The sequence below is a fragment of the Cheilinus undulatus genome, linkage group 6 (genome assembly GCF_018320785.1).
Source record: "Cheilinus undulatus linkage group 6, ASM1832078v1, whole genome shotgun sequence".
Classification (NCBI taxonomy): Eukaryota; Metazoa; Chordata; class Actinopteri; order Labriformes; family Labridae; genus Cheilinus; species Cheilinus undulatus.
Window position 1 is genome coordinate 26,127,947 of NC_054870.1, and position 14,920 is coordinate 26,142,866.

Below are 14,920 nucleotides of genomic sequence, written 5' to 3' on the forward strand. Positions count from 1 at the left end.
ATGTCATCTCAGATTAGACTGAAGAAAGATTTTGTCACTGTCTCTGAAAAAGTTCTGCAACAATGCCTCCTACACTTCCTGCACATATACTCAGCCTCAGCTAGATGAGCCAGTCTCACTCTGTAAACAGAGGCAGTGTTGTTCTCTATGATGCTGTGAACTTTAAGGAGCTAAATCGTATTTGACATTATTGACAGCAGAAGCAGAGAGAAACACAGAACTGAGGGGAGGTTGGAGGGAGAGTCCAATTTCTGAGGACACGGAACATTGGCTGTCTATACGCATCTGTGTTTTATATGTTTGGCCTCACAGACGGCAGTTGGAATGAGGGTCCTTTGAGGCAGCGGTGAGAGCTTTCATTTCAACTTCATAATGTCCCCATGGAAAGAGAGAGAGAGAGAGAGGATTGAGAGAGGAAGCCAGTTGTAAAAGTGAGTAATAACACAAAGAGATGTTGTGCGCTGGGATGTGACAGGAGGTTGTGAGTGTGTTTGTGGAGGAGTAGAGCAGAGACTAAGTGAGGCACTCTAACTGTCTGCTGTCTGTTTATCTGCAGCTCAGTCTGATGGACTCTTGGTTTCAGGCAACGTTTGAGGACAGAGCAGCAAAGTAAATGGGCAAAACCATTTACATCAAGAAGCTTTTAGCTATCATTAGGAAAAAGTAAGCACTGATTGATGAAGATACTGAAACGTCATATAATAGTTCTGTTCTTTTAGTGACAGATATAATTGGAGAGCAAAAAGCTTAAATACCATCAAACACTACAGCCCTGAATTCCTCCTATGTAGTAGTAACTTCTGACAGCAGGTGTTTTCTCTTGTGGTTTTATGCCACTTACTTTTTGATGATTGTTCTACTTAAAAATGAAGTCCACAAGTCACATGTAATTCAAGGAGTTTAAACGCTCTCCATTTGCAGCTAAACTCAAAATTTTCTTTAAAAAACTGAATCCATCCCATCCTCGTTGCCAGCACCGTCCCTCTTGGTATCTACACATCTACGTGCAGCCCCGAGGTTTAAATCGGCTCATACTGCACAGATATAACGGTTTTTGAGGTTACAAGAGACTTATTTCTGCCTTTTATTGAGGAGAAATGTGAATAAATTGTTGCGTCGGGGTTTTGGTTTGGTTTTTGCAATTGTAACAGGGATGTTTGTACCCAATTGCAACACACTTGAGATTGAGAAATAGACGTAATGTCCTTTAAGTAAACTCAGTTCAAATTCACTGAACAAAAATAGGTTCAACAATAATTGTAATAAACAGCCCTGCTGGGGAGAGGCAGGAAGCCTGATCAGAGCCAGAAGATCCAGCAGGAGGAAAACACACTCACTGTACCTGAACAGAGCTGTGAAACACAAGCAGTCCAGGAACTGAGCTGACAGGAGCAAAATGCAAAGGCAAAACTTGAGGTCAGGGACAGAAGGCTCATTACTGGGCAGCCAATCCAATGGTGAGTGCTAGAAAGTCTTGCATGAGGGCTAAGAACAATCTGGCAGAGACTGAATGAGCAGAGATGGCTTAAAACTGGCTTGATTGAACATGAGAGGTAGGTGAGAGCACAGGTGAGTAGAGTGGGCTGATGAGGTGGGCGTGGCTGGCTGGCAGAGTGGAGCAGAGGCAGGGTGAGTGGAAAAGTACTGAATGAAGCAGGTGCAGGTGAGCAGAAGAGTGAAACTGTGACAGTGATGATCTCACATGACATGACACTCTGTCCCGTATCCTGGTGCGATTGTGTTCACATCTCAAATTGAACCATGCCAGACTCCACTTGAACCGGGCCCGAGACCACCTCCGCAAGTGGGCCCTGGCCCAGTGCCTGGATGCGATACATTTGCATTTACACTGACCAAAACGAGCAGGACTTTGGGCTCAAGTATGCCCCTAGAGTAAAATCATCTTAAATATTCCCACCTGCACACATCACACAGCATGCATGAGAAAGAGTAATGCTGCATGTACGGCAACAAATTTCAAATCACGTACAGACAACGTACCCTTTAATAGACTGCTGCTAAATTATTAAAGCATTGTAATGGGCCTGTTATAACGCTATTATAAAGGAACATAAAGGAAAAGTTGCTATTATGCAGGCAATTGATTCAACATTTGGAAACAGATTTTAGGACAGCAGAAAAAAGAACATAGAGCAAGAAGAAAATTGCATTAGTCAGAGAAAAATTTATTAGCCACTACTAACAATAACAAGCCAGCTGAGGAAATAGAATGATAAAATTAAACTGTGTTCCTAGATAGGTTTTAACCAAGATAAGCAGCTAAAGGAGCGCTCAGTACAGGATACAGGCATTGTCAAAAGAACCTTAAACACAGTGTTTCTGAAGAAAACCTCAAAACCTGGCAGGTGTCATTATTGGCAGTTGTATAGCTATTCTGCCATTTCCAAGGTTCAACATGCACATCTGCAGTGTCAACAATGGGCATCAAAGCCTCATATTCCCACTTTATCTGACACAGAGTTGGAGGCAAAGCATTATCCTGCCCAGCAACAGCAGTGATGGATGAATTACCATTCTCCTTCAATCAACCCTTAATATGCCAACACAAGGAGTGTTTAAGTTTTTTTTTTTTTTTCAGAAATAATAAAAATTTTGAACTTGTGACATTTGAAATATTATTACATAATATACTTTAGCCCTCTCAGAGGGCCCTGACAATTCCCCATTACCACAATGCCTTGCAAAAACCTGCACTCAGGTTAAAACCTCTCACTGTAGCGCTGAATCAAAGCAGTGATTATCTTGTTTTGAAATGTTAATAGCTAAGAAATAACAGTCAAACATGAGTAATAGGCGGTGCTAAGGTAAAGAAAATCAGGCTGTGGTGTAATGTTCAGACTGGTGCAGCCCTGCTGGGCTGTACTGTGGTGAAGAGGTTCATAATACACGCTGGAAACCAATGTGGATGTGACAAATTGAGCCTGCTTTGAATTCCCCTTAACCATCAGCATCTCTGGCTCAGAGGAAATAGGCCTGTCACACTTGCTTGATAGATTAAAATAGTCTATATATACATATATGTATTTTCTGAGATACACTCAGCAGACTATTTGATAGCTGTCAGACAGCGAGGCAGCAGCGGCAGCGTGTGTAGCAATGTAAGAATTTGTTTCAATCTGTTTACGTGTGCTTCTCTGTGTGTGCACATACTCTAAATGTAGCTGTGTGTGTGTGTGCAGAGTAGAGGAAAAATGCACGCCATGCCTAACACACACAACTTTGATTTACTGTTTTCTCTCGTTCACACTCACACACACCTGACGGGCTTCTAATGCATTTATAAAAACTTAGCACAAAAAGCAAGGAAATTTGTGTTTGGTAGATTTTTTCTTTGTTGTAACAATGCTTCTTGGCAATAAATCTTACACCATTGGAAAGTCTGTTCATTACCCTTTTAAATGTTGCCACATTTGTAAGGAACATACATTTATGGGATGAGCAGCAGAGCTGAATATGTGGGTTGCGCCCATGAAAAATTTGCCAAATCTTTGTTGTCAATGCCAAACAGCTGATTCTGCCATTGACTCTTGTTTGGTGTTTGGTGGACTGGATGATTGAAGTTTGAAGAAACAAGACATATTGACAATTTAACAATTTATTCATTTAACAAACAGGAGCCTTAGTAGCGTGTGGAAGAACCATACACAGCCACAACAGCCTGGTACCTCCTCCTGATGCTGGTCACCAGCCTGGTCACACACTGCAGTGGGATGGCATCCCATTCTTCAACCAGCATTTGTTGCAAGTTGGCCAGCGTGGTTGTGTTGCTCACTCTGACACAAACATCAAGCCCAAGCTGATCCCACAAGTGTTCAATGGGATTGAGGTCAGGACTGCTGGCAGACCATTCCATCTTCTCCACTCCCAAATTCTGGAGGTAGTCTCTGATAAACCCCGCTCTGTGGGGGTGAGCATTGTCATCTTGAAGGATAGAGTTCGGTCCCAGACTGTGGAGAAATGAGATTGCCACTGGTTGCAGAATCTCATCTCCATATTTCTTTGAATTGAGATTGCCTCCTATGATAACAAGCCTCGTTTTTCCAGTGAGGGAGATGCTGCCCCGCACCATCACACTAACTTCACCAAAAGATGTTACTTTTTCGGTGCAGCAATCAACATAGCATCTTCCGCGTCTTCTCCACACTTTGACCCTACGATCCAACTGCAGTAGGCAGAATCTGGACTCATTGCTGAACATAACGTTCCTCCACATGTTGAGGTTTCAGTGCACATGTTGCTGACACCAGCACAAACAGGCCTGACGGTGAAGGGCAGTCATTGCACGCCTCCTGGCAGGCCTATGAGAGAGGAGATTGGCTGCGTGCAGTCTGTTCCAGATTGTCTGGGCAGAGAGCAGTCGGCCATATCGTCCTGTAAACGTTGACTGCAAATCTGTAGAAGACAGCCTACAGTACCTAAGTGCTGACAGGGTGAGGTCTTCTTGGGGTGTCGTCTTCTTGGGACACCCACTTCGCAGCCTGTCTCTGGCATCTGCCTTTTTATGGAACTGGGCCTTCAGTTTGGATATGATACTAGGGTACACTACAAACAATGTCGTATCTTGGTTTTGCGGAACACCAGCTTGAAGTTGCCCTATCGCATGGGCCCTATCCAGATCAGTCAAACGTGGCATGCCGATTCTTGGAGCAGACACCTGCTGACTACTGTAGCAGGGCGCATGCGCATCAGTCAGGCAACTGATTGGCAGCACCTGGTGGTACCAGAAGCTCAAAACAAGAGTCAATAGCAACAGCAAAATAAGCTGTTTGGCATTGGCAGAGAAGATTTGGCAAATTTTTCATGGGTGCAACCCACATATTCAGCTCTGCTGCTCATCCCACAAATGGATGTTCCTTACAAATGTGGCATCATTTAAAAGGGAAATAAACAGGCTTTCCAACGGTATAAGATTTATTGCCAAGAAGCATTTTTACAACAAAGAAAAAATCTACCAAACAAATTTCCTTGCTTTTGGCATTAAGTTTAGATGAAAGAAAGGTCTTTGAGGAGCCGGCTGGCCTGAAGACAACATTATTGTGTGTAGAGGGAGTGTATTGCAGTGCTGCTGGTTTAATGTCAGAAATGGTGTAAGAGGATAGAAGGAGCAGAGGATACAGAATAAAAATAGAGACATGAGGGGATGCAGAGGGTGACAAAATATAGAGAAAGGGATGAGGAAGAAAGCTTAAAAGACTGATAGGATGAGACTGATGGATGAAAAAAGATAAATAAAGATAAGAAAGAAACCCTCTGCACCTTGAACACTATGCACTGGGACAGAAATCAGAGGCTTTTTGCTGTTGTCCATGGACGACTGGATGTCTGTGGGGTATTTTCTTCTATCTGCAATGATTTTACTTAGTTGTTTTTCCTAAACTGAATATGGTCCCTGTATGGTGTGGCACCCAGAGAACATACACAATCTGCACAGATTGTGAATATAAATATAATGTGAATATAAACCATGGAAATATGACAGATAAAGGCATAAGGTTGTTCTCACAGCCACAGAGACTGAATTAAAAGTTGCTCTCCATCTCTCCAACTTGGCACTGCTGTGGCGTGCAAGCTGGTGTCATATGAAGCTCTCTGTCGTGATGGATGGATCCAGTGTGATTTTTAAGGAGTGAAAGTGAAAGAGCCACACTTTCATCCTCACTGATTACGCACAGTGACACAGTACATACAGTGATGTTAGCTAGCCAGTGTTAATTTGTTGATACATAATAATAAGGCATACTCTTTTACTCACTAGTCATGAATGTCACGCTGCACGCACATTTGAATGCGCGTCATTTTGACCCATTTATGGAAGAGTGGAGTAGTAATAAAAAGAAACTGAATTTCATAAAATCTATAAAAGGTAAATTTAAAATTTAAATGGTATGATATCAATAACCTTTAATTTTTCGAGGAATAGCTGGAATATGAAATAATAACTATTTTTGATTGCAAAGATAATGCAAGAAAACAATCTTCAGTCATCATTTTTGACCCACCTCTGCATCTAAGGGTTAAGAGATAATAAGCATGATGAGCTTGTCACAAGAACTTAATGATTATGCATCTGAAGTTTATTTTCCTTTAAAGTAGAGCAATCCAGCTGAAATGCAGGAAATGATTAAATGTGGTTGCCATGTGACTGTTAGATGTTTAAGATATTAAAGAGCTGTTCATATGTCAAACAGTAGTGACACATTGTTTTGGATGCTCAGGTGATATTAAAGAAATAAGTTTGAGAGGTTTTTTTTCAATGGGATCTGGTGTTGCTCAAAGAAATCAAAAGAGAAAATGACTGAGAGGACTGAAGGAAAGCCTTAAAATAAAAAAGGCATCACAGGAGATCAAGTGAGCAACAAAAAGAAAATCAATATTTCATTTTGCAGGCAAACATCTTCACAAACAGTGCTGGACCTCAACAGCTGAGCCGTTGAGGTGCTTCATTCAGCAGAACGTGATTATTTTACCCCCTGCTTTTTAATCTTCCCAGAGATGAAAATGATATGATGGAGTCATCCAAACGCACCTCAATGCCTCTCTAAGCACTCTGCTCTGGCCTCTGCTGATACTTGATTAAAATATGATAGTGATGAGTGGCAATCAAAGAAAATCAGCCAGCAGGAATAATGAATAGGATCGATTTTTTATCATCAGTCCGTATCCATTGAAGACACATTGCTTAACATTGTGTCAGATATTGGAGAAGGAGGAATGAACAGATTATGAATGTGGTTTCATGATGGATGGATGGAGACATTTCATTACATTAATGCGAGAAATCTTGTTAATTAAATTGCCATAAAGCCAGATGATTAATAGGAAACATTTCACATAATGACCTGTGACCACAGATATGAGGAAAGGTAATGGTTAACCCATGTTTGATTTCATGGTTTTGTCCTGATATCATCTACCTATCAGTGTTCCACTAAATGAAAGAAATTACAGAATAACATGGGTTATCAGTCAGACTGACAGCTGAAAGATGAAATAAATTCGTTTAACATTAATTAGGTTGTTTTAGGAACTTATTGATGAATCAGTTGGTGCAGGTTTGAAAGAGCACTACCCTGGTAAGAAAGTCTAGTTCTTGACCACTTTCAGGATGTCTCCTGTATGAGTTAAGCATAAAAACATGGTTTGGCAAAGCATGATGCAATGATCACAAACCATTGTGAAAACAATATGGTGGGTAAGCATGCTAGACTAGTGGCAGAAACGATCATAAATAGATTAAAAAATAAAAAAGACAGTCAGTATCAGAGTGATTGTTGTGGATTTAATCTTTAAAGACACTGAAAAGTCACCCAAGTTCCAGGCTGACTAGAAAAGCCTCTATTGGTGCTACAAAGGCATGGACAGCGTCATTGGAACAACAAAATGGCAGGTTGCAAGAGGGAAAAAATAAAGTCTCTGTGATTTATCATTCAAAATATGTAATTTTAAATAACTTGTGTCTCTTCTTGTCATAACATTCAACAGTCTTAGAGGCTTAAAGCCATGATATTTACCTCCCTGTGGAGTCATAATGCAGGAAAGAGGCGATCGTAACACAATTGATGACGGGATAAGCAGCACTGTGTGTGTGCATGTGTGACTGTGTGTGTATTTGAGCTCCTGCAATACTTAAATGCTACATGAATTTCCAGATGGGGACTAAATATCATCCTGGTACTTTATCAGTGTTAGTGCCTCAAAGACTAATGATGGTGAAGCTTCATGGTACTATCATAGAAATGCACTGTGAAAACAACTTTTCGTTGTCTTTTATCTACGAAGGTGAGAAAGTGCTGCTCAGATTATTATATGTTTCTTACATAGGGAGCAGAGGGCTGCCCTTTTTCCTTTTTCAATATTTCTCAGAATTGCATTATTAATGCCCTTGTTTTCCCTTATTCCCTTATTCCCATATCAAGTTCCAAATTGTTTTAATAATCCAAAACAGTGCAACAAAAGTTGTTCAGAGCTGTGTGTTTGGCAACCAGACTGACAGAAATCCAATATTCACATTCCTTTAGCTCTGTTTTGTCTGCCTCACCAGCTTTGCTAAACCCACTGATGACAGCTGAAAGGCTATGTTTTATTTTACTCAGTTTCCCATAACCACCAGTCATTAAGATCTGTTAATTTCAGATCTGGAGATAGTATCTCAGTATCTCCAATTTTCCTTGGAGCCCACCCACCCATCCCACATGTACCTAAGAAAAGTGTTTCCCCCCAGGACCAAAGAGAGAAGAAGTGACACTCTTTTGCCAAAAATCAACATTGATTTAACTTGTTTCACTGATAAAACCCTGAAAAAGGCCTATGCATGCTTTTCTAATCAAAAGAGACATGTATACACAACTTAATAACTGCTTTTTCATGGTTTTAGTCAATATTTGCAGATCTAATCGTGGCAGCCTCAGAGCAGACAAAGCCTCCCGCCCCCCTAAGATCTTTGGGCCAAAGAAAACATGATGATGAGTAAGTTCCTTAAGATCATGAGAGAATGTCTGAAATCAGCCTCCTATTGTTGGAAAACAACTGTTTTAATACCAAAATGATCAGACAAAAATGTGCATATTTTAGAAAACAAGGTAAACACGGCCTGATCTCTTCTCAGGGCTTACAAACAGAACAAAAATAATTCAGCTAAAAGACGTTTAACTGCTTCTATGGGCTGAAAACCTTGTCTGTGAGGGGTATAATTTCTCCTTTGCTTAACCAACAGGGGGCAACCTTTAACAGAACATTTTCTCTTTTAATAAAAAAGTTCTAAATGGGAAAAGCTTAGCCAAACATATCTTAGGATAAGGGTACACAGACAGCTCAATAACATTGTGTTACTATCCTAAAACTGTTCTGTTGTTCCTGCATATCTAAGCCAGGCTTTGTGGGGCTTCTTTTTGTTGCACGTTTAGTTTCAGTAGTGAAGTTTACTCTGCTGCTGCTTCTTAAATCTCTGTTGAACGTAGCTACCTCTGCCGAATGCCAAATGTGTTAAAATGCAAAGTAGCTCTTTCTCTTCTGGAAAATGTGAGGCTAAAGGCTAAAATAGAGAAACAGCAAAGAGCTTCTTAGTCAAATATTAATCAGTGTTGGATGTATCTGAGGTCACAGATTCTGCCCCTGTGGCCTTTGTTAAACCAAAAGAGAAAATGCGTGCAACAACCTTTCAAACCAGGTCAGGGTAATGCACACAAACACTCACACATGCACCCCCTCACACTGCTTCAAATTCATATGAGAATTTCAATGTGGTCCCTGTTCAAAAGAAAAAATATATTCACACAGTCAAAGCCCTCACCACCACATAAACACACAAACACAAACAACCATATTACAGAGATGGCTCTGTCTGTCCTGCAGCCTCCTGTTTTTGTCATCTGTGATAAAAGAATTTGGTGATTCAGAGATACAAATGATCAATTAATTGAGCATTAGTTAATAAAAAAAATATTAACCTTTCCCCCTTCCAAACAGTTTAAACCACTGACTATATATTAGCTAACCTACACTAACTTAATGATTAAATGTCTGAGGTCTTCCAGATTGATACCATCCACAGCAGAGCAGATTCTTGTGTCTAATTTGGAGCAGACACCAATGTCCCCTATGTTATCATTTATGAGAAAGGGTCAGCAGCCAGTCAGCAGAGAGAACTTTAAACATTTCAGCTTCACTCCCAGGTGACAGTTGCTCCTGCCATACAAATATACATACTATGGTTTTTACTAGGGATGTCAAATTTCCTGTGGCTGATACCAATCTAGATCATATGTGGGATTAGAGGACACCAGCCATATCTAGTGATTTGTGGTAGTGTACTGGGACCTCCTACAGGTGTCAGTGTAGCCTAATAAAAGGAGCATAACAATCATCCTTACTCAGCTAACAAGATGTTTTTATTTACTTTGTTCAACAAAGTAGAGCAAAAACCGCCAAATAAGGAATGCAAAAAGCATCCTTTAGTAAGAATAATTAAATTACACTATTAATGATTCGTTTATATAAATTAATCAACATAATTACTAGCAGACTGAAAAAAAACATTAGAGGCCCTTTTCAATAGGCTAAACAGTGCAAATAGTCTAATGAATTTAATGCATCTCAGAACATTTACTTAGTGGCAATATGCATACGATACCATAAAATAGAATACAATAAAACACAATGTGATGCGAGGCAATAATACTGTAACGGACTCAGTTGTTGTTGTTAAGTTGCTCTTTTGATGAAACACGTTCTGTTATGGCTGTTACTGAGTTTTCCATGATGTCAATGAACACACCATGTTCGGCAGTGTTCATGAGAAACCCTATACCTGTCTGTTATGAGATTCAGACTTGTGATTGGTTGAGAGTGCGTGCAGAGGAGGTGCTTGTGTTCGGTGTATGTGAGCATCTCTCGTTTTGGTGGGCGTCTCTGGGGGACGAGAGTTTTTGGCTGCATGCAAGAGAGTTGGAGTTTCAGGCTGCAGATCTGTTGTATTGGTGTTGGCTGCGGCCCACAGCAGCCCGTGTAAAGCTAGAAATAAAGCCTCACAAACGGTCAGACGTCTCGTGGCTGATTAAGATAGAGAACGCTACAATTGGTGTCAGAAGTGACAAACTTTCTGCCGACTTGGCTTACCCTGTGATGCTAACTGGCTAGTAGCCTCGGCTGTTCCGCTGTTTGACTGTTCCCACGGATGAGAAACATGCTGTCGGGAGACCTGGCGTGGTTGAAGGAAGAGGAGGAGGATGAACAGGGGCATTACGGTGCAGCTTCAGCTCGGAGGACAGCGGAGCATAAGGCGTGGGTGAGAGATATGACTATGAAGATGGCATCTGAGGCTGGTTTTGACTCTCCGCACCTTTCCGGCGAGAAGGGCGGTGGTCAAGCGGACAAAGTAGCGGCTGTTCAGAGGGACGTGCCTGAGCATGTTTCACCACATGGAGTGGTCTCCTGACCTACAATGAAAACCCCCAGGTATGATGGTAAAGCAGACTGGGACGCTTTTCACGCACAGTTTGAACTGTTAGCTCAAGCCGCTAAGTGGCCAGTGGAAGAAAAAGCTCTCCAACTGGCTATGTGTCTGGCGGGTGATGCGCTGTCAAGCCTGCTGCTGCTTAGCCCTGATGATAGAAGTGACTATGAGGCACTAGTTGGAGCTTTGAGGAGAAGATTTGGATTGTGTTCGGCGGATAGTCTGCTCCGCTCTGAATTGTGTAGTCACCAACGTAAACCTGGGGAGCCGTTGAGAGAGCTAGCTAATGTTATCGAAGGGCTAGTACACCGCACCTATTCTCACATGTCTCCCGCCATAAAGAGTGAGTTAGCATGGGACCACTTCCTCCAGAGCCTGCTGCCTGCCGATCTGCGTGTCCAGACTCTTCTTGCTCACCCCAAGTCTCTCCAGGAAGCTCTGGAGTTGGCTACAGAGAGAGAAATGCTGTGTGCAGCCCCCTCTGTGGCCATGGATTGTACTTCACCTAGGGTGAGAGCAACCAATGTGACTGAATATAATGCTACTGAACCTGCGGGTGGCTGAACTGTCCCAGCTTGTCCGTGCAGCTACAGTGAAGGAGGAGAGATGGCCCGGACTTCACCAGCAGAGGTGCTGGGGGTGTGGCCAACCAGGTCATCTTGTCCGGCACTGCCTGCACATCCCTATCAAGCAGGGAAACGGGACTGGGTCCGCGTGAACGGGACCATGCGGACCCCCAACACTGTTTCCCGACCATTGCTGCAAACTGTGACACCCCAGCTGGCCAACCACACTTTGCTGGGGTGTGACACAGAAGGTGAGCTGGAGAGAGTTGTCGTGCTGGGCCGGACTTGGGTGGGGGACTGCTGGTATGCCCCCCTGTCCGTTGGGAAGACAGGCTGCCCGGCACTGGTAGACACAGGCTCTCCAGCGACCCTGGTGAGACCAGAAGTACTGGACAACTCGACCGCTGTTTACCCCACACTGTTTAAGCTGCAGACAGTCACAGGAGAGCGGGCCCCCATGGTTGGAGAGACAGTAGTGACACTTGGGGTGGGGAGGAGATCGGTCCGCTGCCCAGTTTGGGTCGCGGCCCTGGATGACTGTATACCAGGGCTGGATGTCTTAGGGGCACTAGGATGTGTAATCGACACAAAAAGGGGAACTCTGAACTTTCCTGATGGCCATACCATCCAGATGCACAAGCGACTGCCCCAACCACATGGCCCTGCGACTCACACTGTGACCCTCCTGACAACCGATGCCCCACCCAAGGCAGCCTCCGAGCCAGCATCAATCCCCAGCCTACTTTCAACACCAACCTTGCCTTGCTCTACCATAGCCACCACAGCTCCACCACAATTACCTACCTTGCAATCGGCCCAAACCCCCTATGTCCACCATCTGCAACCGACGCCCGGAGAGACTTCCCTCCCATCTTTACCCTCACCTTCCGCCTCGGATGAGAGAGTTTCAGCAGTGTGGGAGGTCTGGAAAAAGAACTCTGATGGACTGTCTTCTAAAGAACAAGGTCTGCTGTGGCAGCTATTGCTTGAGTTCAAGAACTGTTTTTCACTGACAGAAGACGACGTAGGCAGGACCAACCTCATGAACCATCACATTGACACAGGGAACGCACTACCCATCAGAATGAGGCCTCGGCGGCTACCCCTGGCAAGACAAGCAGCAGCTGACAGAGCCCTCAGAGACATGCAGCGGGCAGGGCTGATTGAGCCTTCAGACAGTGCCTGGGACTCTCTCGTTGTTATGGTTCCTAAAAAGCAAAAGGATGATTTGCAGTTCTGTGTTGACTTCAGACCCCTAAATAAAGTGACCAAAAAAGACCCTTACCCACTCCCGCGCATTGATGAGACTCTGGATGCGGTTGCTAAATTGTCCTGGTTCTCATCCTTGGACTTACGTAGCGGATATTGGCAGGTTCCCCTCGCCCCTGAAGCCCGCCACAAGACTGCTTTTATCACCAGCAGGGGCTTGTGGCAGTTTAAAGTCCTGCCGTTTGGCCTCTGCAACGCCCCCGCCACATTTGAGAGGCTGATGGACAAGGTGCTGGCTGACATTCCCCGCCAGGAGTGTGTTGTGTACCTGGATGATATCTTGGTCCATGGGGAATCCTTTGACATGGCTTTGGAAGCTCTCGGGCGTGTGCTGGGGCGGATTGCAGGGGCTGGACTGAAACTACATCCCCAGAAATGCTGCTTCATGAGGCGCGAGGTCACGTTTCTGGGACACAGGCTGAGGGGTGGTGGAGTCGGCACCATGGACGAGAAGGTAAAGGCAGTGAAGGAGTGGCCAACCCCCCACTCTGCTGCTGACCTGAAAAGTTTCCTGGGCCTGGCCTCTTATTACAGGAGGTTCGTGAGGGGGTTCTCTTGCATTGCGGCACCCCTGTTCCGCCTGCTGCAGAAAGGGGAGCTTTTTGTTTGGACTGAGGAGTGTCAAACAGCGTTTTCCACCTTGCAGAGAGCCCTCGTAGAGGCACCTGTCCTTTCTCCACCAGACCCCAACTTCCCTTTCATCTTGGACACAGACGCCAGTAGTGCAGGTTCAGGTGCTGTGCTGACTCAATTTGTACCAGAGGGAGAGAGAGTGATAGTGTACTTCAGCAGGACATTCAACAAAGCTGAACGTCGCTACTGTGTAACCAGGCGGGAGCTGCTCGCTGTGGTCAGTGCCATCCGACACTTCAGGTACTATCTAGGAGGCCTCCACTTCACAGTTAGAACCGACCATTCCACACTACAGTGGCTGTTGTCATTCAGAGAGCCTGAGGGCCAGCTGGCACGCTGGATTGAGGAGCTGCAGGCATATGACTTCACTGTGGTTCACAGACCGGGGTCACAGCACTGAAATGCCGACGCACTCTCTCACCAGCCCTGCTATGTTGATGGTTGCAGTTACTGTGAAAGAAGGGAGGTCAAGGAGGAGCAGCTGTCCTCTGTGAACTGTGCAGCTCTGAGCCTGGGAGCCGGGAGACCGGCCACCCAGACAGCCGTGGCAGTCGACGCAGGGGAGTGAGTGCTAGAACAGGAAGAGGATGCAGACATCCGACCAGTTCTTTCCTGGGTAGAGTCCCAGCATCGACCCCCATGGGAGGAGGTTGCCATGAACTCTCGAGCCACAAAGGGCCTCTGGTCAATGTTCGAGGCCCTGCGCCTGTGTGACGGAGTGCTTCAAAGAGGGTGGAAAGAGCCAGCGACAGGGGAGGCAAGGTGGCAGGTGGTGGTACCAAAGGCCCTGCGGGAGACAGTACTGCAGGCAGTGCATGGTCCTCCAGGTTCAGGACACTTTGGAGTCACTAAAACACTGCGGCGTCTCCAGCAAGGGTTCTACTGGGGCCAACAGAGGCGAGACGTGGAGGACTACTGCCACCGCTGTGACAGCTGCACTGCCCGTAAAGGCCCCACAGAGAGGTCCCATGCCCACCTCCAACAGTTCCCCACAGGGTCCCCTATGGAGAGAGTGGGGATTGACGTCCTTGGGCCGTTTCCCCGCACGGACAAGGGGAATCACTACATCCTCACTGCCATGGACTACTTCACCAAGTGGCCGGAGGCATACAGCCTCCAGACCAGGAAGCAGAGACCATAGTGGATGCGCTGCTGGAGGGGATGTTCAGCAGATTTGGGGTCCCTGAAGTTATCCACACAGACCAGGGAAGGAACTTTGAGTCCCGCGTGTTTGCATACATGTGTGAAAAACTAGGCTCCCACAAAACCCGTACCACGCCCCTACACCCCCAAAGCGATGGGCTTGTTGAGAGATTTAACCGCACGCTAGCGCAACAGCTAGCCATCGTAACATCTAAGCACCAGCGTGACTGGGACGCCCATCTTCCCCTCGTGCTGATGGCATACCGTTCAGCGGCCCAGGACTCCACTGCTTGCTCCCCGGCCCTCCTAATGCTGGGCAGAGAGATCAGGACCCCAG